The sequence below is a fragment of the Psammomys obesus genome, unplaced genomic scaffold, assembly GCF_907164565.1.
Source record: "Psammomys obesus unplaced genomic scaffold, mPsaObe1.curated_primary_1811, whole genome shotgun sequence".
In the NCBI taxonomy this organism is placed as follows: domain Eukaryota; kingdom Metazoa; phylum Chordata; class Mammalia; order Rodentia; family Muridae; genus Psammomys; species Psammomys obesus.
The window spans coordinates 757492-769849 of record NW_026594184.1 but is presented as its reverse complement, the minus strand read 5'-3'; positions in this window follow the sequence as shown (position 1 = coordinate 769849).

The window sequence follows — 12358 nt, the reverse complement described above, 5'->3', positions numbered from 1 at the left end:
ATGAAGCAACATAATTAGCAGTTAAGACAGTATTTAGAGTCCAAATAATGCTTTATGCATGGGGAAACAAATACTTTGCCCAAGGCCAAACAGCTAGTAGTAAAAATGATAAGTCAATTTAAGATTATCTGAATCAAGTGACTTTGTTCTTAAACCTAAGATAAATATTTTTAAAAATATTTTTGACACAACATTAAAAATCAGTTATCAAAATGCATACTACCTCATTATAATGAAGTAGACACCTGCTTCAATTTCTCTGTCTAGTGACATTTTCTCTTTTCTGCGTCCCTTTCCTGTGTTAGTACAAATTTCTGCAAGTGAGGCTCTGCAACCTCATGTGCACAGTAATTTGTGCTAGCATAAACATAATGAGACAGTGCCTTGGCCCTGTGTGTATATAAGCCGAACAATGTGCAAGAGTTCCAATCAACTAAATCAGTTATGTTGTATTTATGAAGAGAAAGAGAAAGGGCAGAAAACACAATCAAAATAACCCCTCACTGAAAAGCACTTTACGTCCACGCCACCTTCTGCTTTATTGCCTTGTTAATCAAAAATTATGCTATAAAGTACATGACTTATATCGAAAGCAGGTCACATGTTGACCTACAGCTCTTATCTACCCCTAGCAGATTCCCTCTCAGCCCTCTTCTGTCTCTGAACACTTTCCTGAATATAAACATGCTAGCTAAATAGTTTGCTTCTTGTTCTCATTCTTTCCCTGCACTTGCCTTGGGTAAGGAACACACAGAATTCTGGGACCAGCCTTGAGGATCCTTTAGTGACACAATGGTCTTAGTTTTAACAAAAAGGGAAGACTCTTCTATTTCTGTTATAAATGGCATTAAGGGAGGAAAAGTAGTCAGAATATTCAATTGACTTTCTTTGTATGTATGGTCAGATTTCCTACTCAAAATTCAGAGAGCTCTCAAAGAATGAGCTGCGCACTTGCCTCCAGGGTTGGCAGCTCCTTCTTTTCTTTTGGAATGAGTGCTGGTCCTCAGGGATTGTTTCCTTTATATGGCAGCTACACACTTTGCCCGGACAAATCTTCCAAAAACTCGACTTACTCCAAAGAACCTCATAGCAAATATGAGGCAGGTTAGACGGCAGGTAGGCTGAGCTGCATGTGCAGAAAGACAAAGAAACTTATCTGGCAGGCGGTTGATAAATGCTTTACAAGTTAGGGAATACAATTAAGACTTTTTTTTAAAAATAATTGTCATATGCTCTTTTCACCAGGGTGGCATGAGTGTCTGAATTGACATTAGCTTTTGGATAATTCCTCAGCTCCAGAGTTTAGTGTCCCAGGAAAAATATGCTCGTTAGGAAAAGACTGGAACCTTGCCAGTGTGCTACTTACAGACAGAATTACGGAGAGTCCACACAAAGACATAAGCATTACCACCGTGAATACTAACTCGTTTGCACAATCCTTCAGCAAATATTGCAAAATAGCTCATGTTTATAGAGCATTGAGTGCTTGCTAAGCACACTAACAGGACTTACTTTATCAGATAAAGGTACATGTTTTCTGTATTTTACAGTCTAATGAATGAAAATGTTTATTGTGAGCCTGCCACCCACATAGGATTCACATTTCAGTAAACGAATAAGGAAGTACTGGCTTTGGTAGTTAAAAGCATGGGTTTACGAGTCACAGTTGCCTGATTCTGAGGCCCCTCTCTGCCTCTTAGTATGTAAATTTCATTAGATTACTCAAACTCCTCTCACTCAGTCTCCTGGTCTGTACAGCAAAAATCATATTAACTTCATAAGGTTGTATGGAAAAAATGAGAACAGATATAGAAAGTGCTTGGCACTGAATGTACCATATCATCTGGGAAGTGCCAATGTCTTCCCATTGACAGAGTTCTTGCCCTCAAAGGGTTCTCTGAATAACTGAGAAAAAAATTACTCACATGTGGGGAAAATATCACACAGAGTAGCAGTATATATTAAGTGATAAAAGAGTGCTACCGAAGAATATACTCTTCATTATTTTAAAACACAATCTGATAATTAAACTGTAGAAAAAGCATCATTAGACATTTCTCTAAAGGACATACACAAATGGACAATGCTCAACGTTATTAGTAATTAAGGAAATTAGAACGAGAACTATAACATAGCACTTCACATTCAATAAGATGGACGGTTAAAATTTAACAAACAAAAAGGAAGAATCCAAGTCCCTATCTTTAAGGCCCTGCTAATCAAGGAGTCATAGTAGAAGGACTGCTTGAAGCTGAAAACAAATGAAACTAGCCTCAGCAACATGCCAAGACACAACTTTTAAAATTGCAATAAAATAAAATAAATAAAAATAAGATAAAAATCTTTTTACCCCCTATACCACTCCTGGACAAACACCCAAAATATGTTCCACTATACTGAAAGGACATTTGCTCAACTATGTTCAGAGCAGATTTATTTGTAATATCCAGAAACTGGAAACAACCTCAGTGTCCCTCAACTGAAAAATGGACAAAGAAAATATGGTACATAAGAAAATATGGTACATTTACACAATGGAGTACTACTCAGCTAATAAAAACAAGGAAATCTTGAAATTTGCAGCCAAATGGATGGAACTAGAAAGGATTGTCCTGAGCAAGGTAACCCAGATGCAGAAAACACACATGGACTCACCTATAAGTAGATGTTAGCTATATAGTACAGGATAACCATATTACAATCCACAGACCCAAAGAAGCTAAGTAACAAGGAGAGCCCAAGGTAGACTCTTCTTGAATCTCCCTCATATGGGGAAATAGAATAGATAGCAGAAGTGGATGTAGAGAAGGAACTGGGTAGGAGAGGGTGTGGGGAGGGGAACCAGGGAAGGATATGACATGGGGAAAGTGGGAAAGGAAGGTGAGAGGACTTGGAAAGAAAAGGAAAACTGAGGACAGGGGCATCACTGAGACAAGTTAGAGACCTTTGACAGGATAGGCTACAGGAAGGATATGGGGATGTCTCTAGCTGAGCCTCCAAGTAGTGGGAGACAAGGAGACTGAAGAGGTCACCTCTTAGCTAGGCAGGACTTACATAGTGGTGGGAGAAGAACACTAATCCACCTACAAAACCTTCCAGTCAAAATTTACCCTGCCTACAAGATCTGAAAAGATAGAGACAGAGCCTGGTCCAACGTGACATCCACCCCATGAGAGTGCGATATCCTTTGGCACTATTAAGGATACTCTGTTATGTTTACAAATAGGAGCCTAGTATAACCATACTCTGAGAGGTCCCGCCGAGCAGCTGGTCAAATAAGATGCTGAGACTCACAGTCAAGCATTAGACAGAGTTCTGAGAGTCCTATGGAAAAGTAAAAAGAGATGCAGAGGGATAAAAGGGCCTAGAGGGGACAAGAACTCCATGAGCAGCAGAATCAACTAATCTAGACCAAGAGACAAACACCAACTAAGGACCATGTATGGACTGGGCCTAGGACCCCAACACATATGTAACTAATGGACAATTTGATCTTCTTGTGGGTCCCCTAGTAAGTTGAGTGGGTACTTTCTCTGGCAAAGACTTTTGCTGGTTTTGACCATTTCCCCCAAATGGGCTGCCCTGCCTGGCTTCAGTGGAACTCAGGCCTGATTTGACTTGATGTTCAGGGGTGAGTGGGTGGGGGCTTGCCTTTTCTGAAGAGAAGAGGAAAAAGGATAGGGGAAAGAGTGGGGCTGGGAGGAGGAAGGAGGGGCATATGATCAGGATTTAAAGTGAATATATAAATTAAAAAGAAAAAAAGGAGGGAAGAGAAAATGAGCCAGTTTTTTTAATCCTTTTAAAAAACAAAAATAATAGCAACCGTTGGAGAGAATGTGAAACAATTAAAACTTTCTCTCTTTTGGTAAGAATCTAACATGATGTAGCCACTGTGGGAAACAGTCTTGCAAATTCGTTAAAAAAGTGAAATGTGAAACTACATACTAACCAGTAATTCCCCTCATATATATGACAGTTAACATATATACTCAAAGTGGCTTGAGGAAAAATCTTAGGCAGTGAAGTGAATACTGTGTAAGCATGAAGATTTGAGTTTGGATCCCTAGTAGACACATTTGAAAAAAAAAATGCTGGGCACAGCAGCACACCTATAAGACTAGCTTAATCAGTGCACTCCAGGTTCTCCAGGTTCAGTGAGAGTGTCTGTCTCAAAGAAGAAAGGCTACTGAAAAACCACCCTACAAAGACCTCTGGGCTTTTCCCTTCCCTGTCCTTCCCTTCTATTTCTCTTCTATTTCTCTTCTGTTTCTCTTCTCTTCTCTTCTCTTCTCTTCTCTTCTCTTCTCTTCTCTTCTCTTCTCTTCTCTTCTCTTCTCTTCTTTTCCCTTTCCTTCCCTTCCCTTCCCTTCTCTTCTCTTCTCTCCTCCTCTTCTTCCTTCTACTCCTTTCTTCTGTCTCTTCTCTTCTGTTTGTCTCTGTCTCTCTCTTTCAGCATCATTCATAATAAGAAAAAGTGAAAACACTCCTGTATTGACTCTCAAAAGGCTTCATATCTTACCACAGAAATAATTGCATATTCATATTTCTTGCTGTACTTATTCATAATAGCTAAGAAAGGAGCCAGCCTAAATGCTCATTAACAAAAGAATGGATAAAGAAAATACAGGACAAATATAACAGTATGTAAATGCCATGATGAACCCAATTATGGATACTAATTATTTTTTAATGGGACACACTTATATAAAATAATACTACTTGGCAATTTAAACTGAAACATTGGCCCACAATACTATATGGTTAGATCTTATGAAGTAAGGCAGATGCAAAAGGTCACATATTGTATGATACCATTCTTACGAAATGTTCAGATTATGCAAATGTTCAACTATAAATTTGTGGACTTGTGTTCCTGAAAAAATGAGGTTTGGACAAATGATGTGCTAGCATATGGGTTTTTCTGTAGGAAGAGGATAAGTGTTCTGCAATCTTATATACATCTCTATAGATATACTAAAAGCCCTTGGACTTGTGGAAGTGTTGGGGAAAAGATGGAAGGACCTGGAGGGGACAGGAACCTCACAAGAAGACCAACGGAGACAACTAACCCAGACCCATTTTGGCTTACAGAGACTGAGACGTCAACTAAAGAGCATGCATGATCTGGGCCTAGGGTCCCTAGACACATGTAGTCAAAGGGCTACCAGAGAGAGGGGGGTGACTGTTTCTAACAAGGAATCTATTGCATGCTTTGGATCACTTCCCCCTGGCAGGACTGTTCTGCCTGGCCTCAGGGGATGAAGATATGCTCAGTCCAGTGCTGATGTGACATGATGTATTGAGGAAGGTTGATACAGGGAGAAGGGATCCCTTTTTCTGGGGTAAAGCGAGAGGGGATTGGGGAAGGAGAGGACTGAGAGGAGAGGATGGAGGAAGTACACTTGAAATATAAAGTAAATAAACTGAAAAAAGGCCCTAAATTATACACTTAAATTAAAAGAATAGTTGATATGTCAATTGTATCTTGGTGTTTTTTTTTTTTAAATAAGATTTTATAAGAATCTGGAGATAAGATGATGAAAGAATTGTATGTTGGGGAAGAGCTATTGCACATGAACTAAGAGTAGACCATTTTGAAAGCTAGAGACAAGACAGGGCAGATGTATTGCTAACCATTGTCATATAACAAAAACACTGTGACTTGTAGCTTAAAACTAAAAAAAAATATTGATTCTTACTCATGTCTGTGTATCATCTGGGCACCAGTTCACCTCAGTTACACTTGTGTACAAATGGTAGATGTGAGCACAGATTTTTACTGTTATCCTTCTTAGAGCATAAGGCCACTGTCATAATTTGTTTTTCTGTTGTGATAAACACCAAAATCAACTTGGGAAGGGAAGGGCTTATTTCAGCTCATAGGTTATATGCTACAATCTGTCAGTGAAAAAAATACAAGACAGAAACTCAAATCAGAAACCTAGAGGTAGGGATTAATGAGAGATCATAGAGGAATTCTGCTTACTGGCTTGTTCTCTGGTCACCGATTACCTAGCCTTTTCATGCATCCTGGGACTCTTGCCTGGAGATGGTACCTTCTACAGTGAGCTGGGCACTCCTACCTCCATAAGCAATCAGGATAATATTGCCACAGGCCAATCTGAGGGAACCAATTCTTTTTTGTTAAGCTCCTCCTTCCCATGGTGTGTCAAAATGACAATAAATACTAACTGGCATAACTACACAGGGAAGGTCTTTTCTATGACAGTAGAAATACTCAAAGACTACACTAATAATACTGGTCTTTTTTACATTTACATTTACATTACATTACTTACATTGTATCTTCTATCATCTGGTTGGTCCAAGTAAATCTCATAATCAAGCTTAAAGGCTTCAGAGTCTCATAGATAAACAAAATATTTAGATCAATAATCCAATCAAGTGCAGTATTCCACATCAAACAACCATTTTTTCAGCGTTTATTCTTTGTACTAAATGATATTGAGATTCAGGATACAAAATGAAGTAAACCGTGTTTCTGCCTTTGTACAGATAACAGTAGTGAATGATGACCAAATAACAGGTTTAATATAGCCATGTACAGTAGCATCAGCAACATCAAATGCTCAGACTTGTGAGGCAAATGCATTTTAACACAGAACAAGACTAAGATGTGTAGGAGAATACAGAGATTGAAAGAGGCAACTACTAATCAGCTCCAGCTGACTGCTCCAAGAGCAAGCATGAGTTTAGCCCATATGTTCTTCACATAATAAACTCTATTATACAAGCTAAACAAAACTCATGAGGGTAGGATTTGGCCTAGAATCCACAAGTTTATTTGGCTCTGTGAAAAACAATTGGAACAAGCTATTCTGCTGGCTATAATGGAAGTCAATGTGATGTTCAGCAGAAAAAAAAAAAAAGAAAGAAAGGTTTGTATTCCTACCACTGCTTGGGAAACTCTATGAAAGTAAAGAGAAAAAGGGACATCTATCAAAACTCTTGGCAGCAATAAAGTAAGTCAGTTAAAGAACAGTATAGAAGCTGGGTATGGTATAACACACCTGTAATCCCAACGCTCAGTACACCGAAAGGAAGACCACTATTTCAAAGCTAGCCTGGGCATTGCTGAGCAAAGCTTTGCCTAAGAAAGAAAGAAAGAAAGAAAGAAAGAAAGAAAGAAAGAAAGAAAGAAAGAAAGAAAGAAAGAAAGAAAGAAAGAAAGAAAGAAAGAAAGAAAGAAAGAAAGAAAGAAAGAAAGAAAAAAGAGTGCAAAGAGGAGGGAGAAAAGAAGAGAAAGAATGAAGAAGGGAGGGAAAGAAGTAAGAAAGAAAGGAAAAAAGAAAAAGAAGAGAAATGAGAAAGGTGATAGGAAATCTCAAGAGGATGTGTGGAGTTTGCTTAAACTAGATGACAAGGTCTTCACCAAGTAAAACAGTATTCTGTGGATGACAGTCACTTGAAGTCAGGTATCATTCTAGTGTGACTCAGTCCTGAAATTCAAGGACATAATGAGCATCCGGTTCTCAAAAAGCCACAGAGTGACCTTATTCTGAATGAGAACCACAACTCATAATGCAAGCTCCAGAAGGCACTAGAAAATACTCATAGAAAGGAAAGTAGGAAGTGAGTCCAAGATGAGACTGGTGTGGAGAAAGCAGAGTGGCTTAAGAATAACTAGAGTAGAGATTTAAGACGGCATAAACCATAGAGGTCAGTATCTAGGGAGATACTGAAGTCTGGTATCAAAGTTCTAAAAGGAATTATGAGGAACACATTAATGCCAGTGAAGACCCAACACTGAGCATCCCTAAAGCAGTGTGTCACTAGTATCATGCTTTCTCATCCACACACTCTGTGACTTAATTTCTGGGACCTAGCATTTAAAAAAAAAAAAAACATGGACTCTACAATCAGATTATTGGTGTTCTAATCCCAATGCTATTTCTTTTTGGATGTGTGACTTCAAAACAAATTACTTATCCTACTTAATAAAAAATAAACTGTTCTCATAGAATTTTCAAAAATAATAAATGATAATATGTGTGAAATGCCTGATATGTGGTAGACAGTCAATAAATATTCTCCATATTTTCTCCAATGTTGGTACTAAGTAACTTCCTCTTCTCCACTGAGTTTATGTAGTAAATGGCTCTTTTGCATCAACATTTATATCCTTCCAGCTAACTTCAATTATCCAGTACTTTGCTTATGACAGTCTTTCATCCAGTCTCATCACCATACACAACTTCCCATTTCACTAAATGGTAAGAACATGATATTCACCCATCCCATCCCCCAATCAGAAACTTAAATATGATTTTTTATTGTTACCATGAATTAATTCTCCATATCAATTTGACCCCTGACATTTTTATTCACTAAGTACCACTCAAGTCTGACCATGCTGCTTCATTTTTACTGCCACGATTTTGTCTGTGAGCCTGAGAATGATCCCAATTCTTTTCTCAGTACCAGTCATTGTCAAGTTCCTTTAATGCAGCCACCTAATTATATTTTCATTCCTTATTAAGCATTTGATAATGATGTATATCATACATAAGACCATATGAAATATGCATGCAATGCTGGAAATAATTACCAAATGAACATCCATTTAACACCACCCAGGTCAGCATTTCTAGTTCTTTGGAAGTGTTTTTGCTCATTGCTAGGGATGTAGCTCAGAGGTAGAGCACTCAGCTTGCATGTTTAAGACCCTAGTTTATATTGCCAAACCTAAAAAATATGATAGTGATAAATATAAAATGCATGAATGAGACATGTTTGCTTTCCCCATACAGAAAGGCAAAGAGGATGCACATCAGAAGAAGAAAACAGGAAACAAGTTAGGAACCTGACAAAGAAGGGCTCTGAAAGGCTCTGCCCTGCAGACTATCAAAGCAGATGCTGAGACTTATGGCCAATTGTTGGGCAGAGTGCATGGAAACTTATGAAAGAAGTGGGAAATAGTAAGATCTGGAGAGGACAGGAGCTCAACAAGAAGAGCAACAGAAACACAAAATTTGAACACAGGGGTCTTTTCTGAGACTGACACTCCAGCCAAGGACCATTCATGGGAATGGCCTGGAACCCCTGCACAGATGTAGCCCATGGCAGTTCAGTGTCCAAGTGGGTTCCATAGTAATGGGAAGAGGGACTGCCTCTGACATGAACTGATTGGCCTGCTCGTTGATCACCTCCCCCTGAGGGGGGAGCAGCCTTACCAGGCCACATAAGATGACAATGCAGCCACTCCTGATGAGATCTGATAGACTAGGATCAGAAGGAAGGAGAGGGGGACCTCCCCTATCAGTGGACTTGGGGAGGGGCATGTGTGAAGTAGGGGGAGGGAAGTGGGAAGATGGGATTAGGAGGGGAGGAAGGAGGGGATTATGGGGGGGTACAAAGTGAATAAAGTGTAATTAATAAAAGTTACAAAAAAGAAAAAAAATCTCTTCACACACACACACACACAGCCCCAAATCAGGGTCTTTCTAAGCTAGCAGCCAGACATCGGATCCCTCCCACCCATACAGTGGGTGTTTAAATGAGATAAGGAGCACACCTGCTAAGACACAGTGAAACTGAAAAGAAGACTGCTGAATTAGAGCAGCATATAGAGGTCCTAATTCCAAAATGGAGAACAGGGAATATGTTACGTTGGAGAAGAGGTTTTGCACATATTCATACAGGAGAAAAGAGATTGTGGGTTCCATCAAGACTGATGAAGGTCAGAAATAACAGAGGAAGACCAACAGAAGATCTTAACCATACACAAGAATAGAGAAATCAAGAGACCAAACAAAACAGGTAACAAAGTGCTAATACCTTCACATGGGAACAACTCCGAAATTGACTGAGATATTAAAAAATGTCTCCAGGCAGAACTTCAACAATACATGACCAATAAATCCTTGGCTTCAATAACCTCAAATTTTATTATGCCATTCTTTTAATTGGCATAGCTAAAATTGGTTTACAGTTTAGTTTCATCCTGCACATCTCATACACTTATAATTTCCTTTTGCCTCTCTAACAGGAAGTCCAAAAATCAGCTAGAAAAAATTCATGAGAACAACCTCCAATTTCCTTTAAGGGGGGTTTGGTAGGTTTTTGGTTGTTTTGTGGGGCTATGAATGTTTATTGTCATTGGGATATGATTATAAATTGTTAATGGTCTCATTCACAGAGAAAAAAAGGTAAGACTCAGGGATTTCTCTCTTTTCCTTTTGCTTTTTTTCTATTTTTTTCCTTAGATAAGGAGAAAAAGAGTTGAAAAGAAAGAAAGGGGGATACAGGGATATCCTATAGGAATAATAACACAAAAGGTAGATTATTTGAATCTAATAAACTTAAGGCTTTATTTGTTATTCTCAAATAAGGTTATTTTTAACTCTGGTATAGGATTTTGTATATTGATGCAACTATGTCTATTTTTTTAATTGTTTATAATAATTGAAGAAATTGAAGTAGAAAGTGTCTAACAATCTCTATTCAAATGTCCCTTTTTTAATTTTTTATTAATTACACTTTATTCATTTTGTATCCCCCCATTAGCCCCTCACTCCTCCCTTCCCAATCCCACCCTCCCTCCCCTTTCTGCATGCATGCCACTCCCCAAGTCCACTGATACGGGAGGTTCTCCTCTCCTTTCTGAACTTAGTCTATCAGTTCTCATCAAAAGTGGCTGCATTGTCCTCTACTGTGGCCTGGTAAGGCTGCTCCCCCCTCAGGGGGAAGTGATCAAAGAGCAGGCCAATCAGATTATGTCAGAGGCAGTCCCTCTTCCCATTAATATGTAACCCACTTGGACACTGAACTGCCATGGGCTACACCTGTGCAGGGGTTCCAGGTCATCTCCACGAATAGTCCGTGGTTGGAGTATGATTTTCTGGGAAGTTCCCTGTGTTCAAATTATCTTGTTCTGTTGCTCTCCTTGTGGAGTTCCCGTCCCCTCCAGCTCTTACTATTTCCCACTTCTTACATAGAATTTCATTCACTCTGCCCATCAGTTGGCCATCAGGCTCAGCATCTGCTTTGACAGTCTATACTGCAGAAGCTTTCAGAGGCCCTCTGTGGCAGGTGTCAAGGTTGTTTCCTGTTTTCTTCTGGCTTTCAGAGGCCCTCTGTAGCAGGTTCCGAGGTTGTTTCCTGTTTTCTTTTTCTTCTGATGTCCATCCTCTTTGCCTTTCAGGATGGGGATTGAACATTTTAGTTAGGGTCCTCTCTTTTGCTTAGTTTGTTTAGATGTACAGATTTTAGTGGGTTTATTCTATATTGTATGTTTATATGAGTGAGTATATACCATGTGTGTCTTTTTGCTTCTGGGACAACTCACTCAGGATGATCCTTTCCAGGTCCCACCATTTACCTGCAAATTTCATGATTTCCTTATTTTTCATTGCTGAGTAATACTCCATTGTATAGATGTACCACAGTATCTGCATCCATTCTTCAGTTGAGGGGCATCTGGGTTGTTTCCAGCTTCTGGCTATTACAAATAAAGCTGCTATAAACATGGTTGAGCAAATGTCCTTTTTGTGTACTTGCGCCTCTTTTGGGTATATGCCTAGGAGTGGTATGGCTGGATCTTGAGGAAGCCCTATTCCTAGTTGTCTGAGAAAGTGCCAGATTGCTTTCCAGAGTGGTTGTACCAGTTTACATTCCCACCAGCAGTGGAGAAGGGTTCCCCTTTCTCCACAACCTCTCCAGCATGTGTTGTCCCTTGAGTTTTTCATCTTGGCCATTCTGATGGGTGTAAGGTGAAATCTCAGGGTTGTTTTGATTTGCATTTCCCTAATGGCTAATGAGGTTTAGCATTTCTTTAAGTGTTTCTCTGCCATTCGATATTCCTCTACAGAGAATTCTCTCTTTAGCTCTGTTCCCCATTTTTTAAGTGGATTACTTGGTTTATTGCTTTTCAGCTTGTTTAGTTCTTTATATATATTGGATATGAGTCCTCTGTCAGATAAAGGGTTGGTGATGATTCTTTCCCAATCTGTAGGCAGTCGTTTTGTTTTGATGATGGTGTCCTTTGCTTTACAGAAGCTTTTCAATTTCATGAGGTCCCATTTATTGATTGTTTCTCTTAGAGCCTGTGCTGTTGGTGTTCTGTTCAGGAAGTTTTCTCCTGTACCAATGAGTTCTAGGGTATTCCCCACTTTTTTTTCTAGCCATTTTGATGTGTCTGGTTTTATGTTGAGGTCTTTGATCCACTTGGACTTCAGTTTCGTGCAGGGTGATGAGTATGGATCTATTTTCATCTTTCTACATGTAGACCTCCAGTTGGACCAGCACCATTTGTTGAAGATGCTATCTTTTTTCCATTGTATGGTTTTGGCATCTTTGTCAAAAATCAGGTGTCCGTAAGTGTGTGGGTTTATTTCTG